Genomic DNA, 2,500 nt, shown 5'->3' with positions numbered 1-2,500 from the left:
GCGCGGGTCACTCCCGGGCCGCGCGTCGGAGCGAGTTCGGCGGGCGCCACGCGGCGCGGCGCGACGCGAGAAAAGGCGGCGGGCGATGTCGCGCTACCTCCGTGCGAGCGGGGTAGCGCGCTCGTCCGACGACCCCAGTAGCGCGGCGCGGCGCGACGACAGGCGACCGCCAGCGACGGGCGAAAGGCGGCGGCCGTGCGCGGGACCCCCGTAACCGGGGAATCCCCCTATGCCGACGACCCTAGCTCGGCGCGGTTCTCGCGCTTCCGGCGCGCGCTTCCGGGGCGGCACTCGCCTCGACGACCTCCCGTCCTTTAAAGGTAACGGTTCGGGCCGGCGCCCCGGCGTCCGTCCGCCCGTCGGTGTCGCGTGTCCGTGCGGCGCGGGGCTGCTCTCGGCGAGGGTCGCCGAGCAAGCGGATCCCCGCACGGATCACAACGGCCGTATGGCGGCGGCGTCGGGACGCCCGCCCGAGACGAAGGTTCAGGGCGACGAAACGGTGCTCCCACCGGCTACCTTTTTCCCCGGCCAAACGCGTCCGTCGGCCGGAGCCCTCGAGGGGCCGCGTAGCGCGCGCGTGGGCCGGCCCCCGGACACCGGAGTTCCTCCCGGGGCTCCGGACACCGGGGGTTCGGTTCCGCGCGGTCCGCCGCGGTCTCCTCTGTCCATCCATAGTCCGGGCAGGCCGCGGCCGGGTCGGGGGCCAGTCCCCCCTCGGTGTCAGCGCGGTCGCGCCGCCCTTGTAAACCAAACCCACTCGCTGACGGGTAGCAACACCCAAAGCGTCGCTTCGCGGCGCGGCGGGGCTTCCAAGTCGGATGGCCTTCCGGGGTCCGGGTAGGAGACGCCGGGGGCCGGCCTCAGCGCCGAGCCCCCGACCTACCCGGCGAGTCCGGTCGCCGAGTCGTGTCAGGCCCGAGCGGGAGACGCCGGGCGCCGGCCTCAGCGCCGAGCGCCCGACCTACCCGGGCCGACGCACGTCTCGGGCGCCGTCGCGGCCCCGAGCGGGAGACGCCGGGCGCCGGCCTCAGCGCCGCGCGCCCGACCCGCTCGGCTCGTCGCGGCGTCGCGCGTATCGCGCCCGTCGGTAACCGCGCCGCGGGTTAGGGGCTCGCTCGCGGGAGCGACCGAACGGCACCCGCGGCGCGTTCGTCTCCGGTACAAACCCTGTCGTGAATTTGTCTCCGATCGTCCCGGGCGGACGTAAAAGGGCCCAAACGTACGACTCTTAGCGGTGGATCACTCGGCTCGTGCGTCGATGAAGAACGCAGCTAGCTGCGAGAACTAATGTGATTTGCAGGACACATTGATCATCGACACTTTGAACGCACATTGCGGCCCCGGTTTTACCCCGGGGCCACGCCTGTCTGAGCGGCGCTTTCCAATCGATCGGACGCGGGCCGGGCCCTCCGCGACATTCCGCCGGTCCGTCCGGCGGGTGGCGCGAGAACCCGGTCCGCGCGGGCGAGGCTCGGGCCCTCCGCGACATTCCGCCGGTCCGCCCGGCGGGTGGCGCGCGACCCGTGTCCCCGCCCACTCCGCGGCTGGGGTTTCGCAGGGACCCCCGTCCCTTCGTACCCTCAAATACAGACTCGGGCGGCGCTCCGTGCCGTCCGCCCGTCGGTGTCGCGCGTCCGCGCGTCCGGAGGTGCTTCTCGGCTGCCGGTGAGTACGGCTGGTACTTAGCATACCGAGAAGGTGCTCCGCGCGCGCGGCTCCGCGCGGCGGCCCGTATGGCGGCGGCGCTCGGCGCCCTCCTCAGGTAAAGGTCCCGGTCGGCGCCTCGGCGTCCGTCCGCCCGTCGGTGTCGCGTGTCCGTGCGGCGCGGGGCTGCTCTCGGCGAGGGTCGCCGAGCAAGCGGATCCCCGCACGGATCACAACGGCCGTATGGCGGCGGCGCCGGTCCCGGCGCCGGCCCCGACCGCACAGCTCTACGCGCACGCCCTCAGATCAGACGAGACGACCCGCTGAATTTAAGCATATTACTAAGCGGAGGAAAAGAAACTAACCAGGATTCCCTCAGTAGCGGCGAGCGAAGAGGGAAAAGCCCAGCGCCGAATCCCCGCCCTGCGGTAGGGCGAGGGAAATGTGGCGTACGGAAGGCCGCTTTAGCCCGGCGCCGCTCGGGGGCCCGAGTCCTTCTGATAGAGGCTCAGCCCAGGGACGGTGTGAGGCCGGTAGCGGCCCCCGGCTCGCCGGGGCGAGGCCTTCTCGGAGTCGGGTTGCTTGTGAATGCAGCCCAAAGCGGGTGGTAAACTCCATCTAAGGCTAAATACTGGCACGAGACCGATAGTCGACAAGTACCTTGAGGGAAAGTTGAAAAGAACTTTGAAGAGAGAGTTCAACAGGGCGTGAAACCGTTAAGAGGTAAACGGGTGGGGCCCGCGCAGTCTGCTCGGGGGACTCAACCCGGCGGCGCCAGGGCGGCCGGTCGGTCGGCGCGGCGGTCGCGTCCCGTCCCCGGTTCCCGCTCCCCCTCGGGGGACGGGGCCGGGGCGGG

The 2,500-nt window shown here is 71.7% G+C and overlaps 2 non-coding genes across 2 annotated transcripts in view; both read left to right on the top strand.

The window, feature by feature from the left end:
* Positions 1-1,223: 1,223 nt before the first annotated feature.
* Positions 1,224-1,377, top strand: LOC148345325 (5.8S ribosomal RNA). Its single transcript, XR_015848682.1, has one exon. It is a non-coding gene; the product is annotated as a 5.8S ribosomal RNA (ribosomal RNA).
* A 563-nt stretch (positions 1,378-1,940) lies between these two features.
* Positions 1,941-2,500, top strand: part of LOC148345324 (28S ribosomal RNA) — a 4,532-nt gene continuing 3,972 nt past the window's right edge. The window contains exon 1 of the ribosomal RNA XR_015848691.1: positions 1,941-2,500. This exon is cut by the window's right edge and continues 3,972 nt beyond it. This is a non-coding gene — a ribosomal RNA (28S ribosomal RNA).

This window comes from Urocampus carinirostris, unplaced genomic scaffold (assembly GCF_059441175.1).
Source record: "Urocampus carinirostris isolate Australia breed hairy pipefish unplaced genomic scaffold, RoL_Ucar_1.0 HiC_scaffold_54, whole genome shotgun sequence".
NCBI classification, from domain to species: Eukaryota; Metazoa; Chordata; class Actinopteri; order Syngnathiformes; family Syngnathidae; genus Urocampus; species Urocampus carinirostris.
Note: the sequence above shows the minus strand (reverse complement) of the source record. Positions and strands in the feature narration are given on the sequence as shown.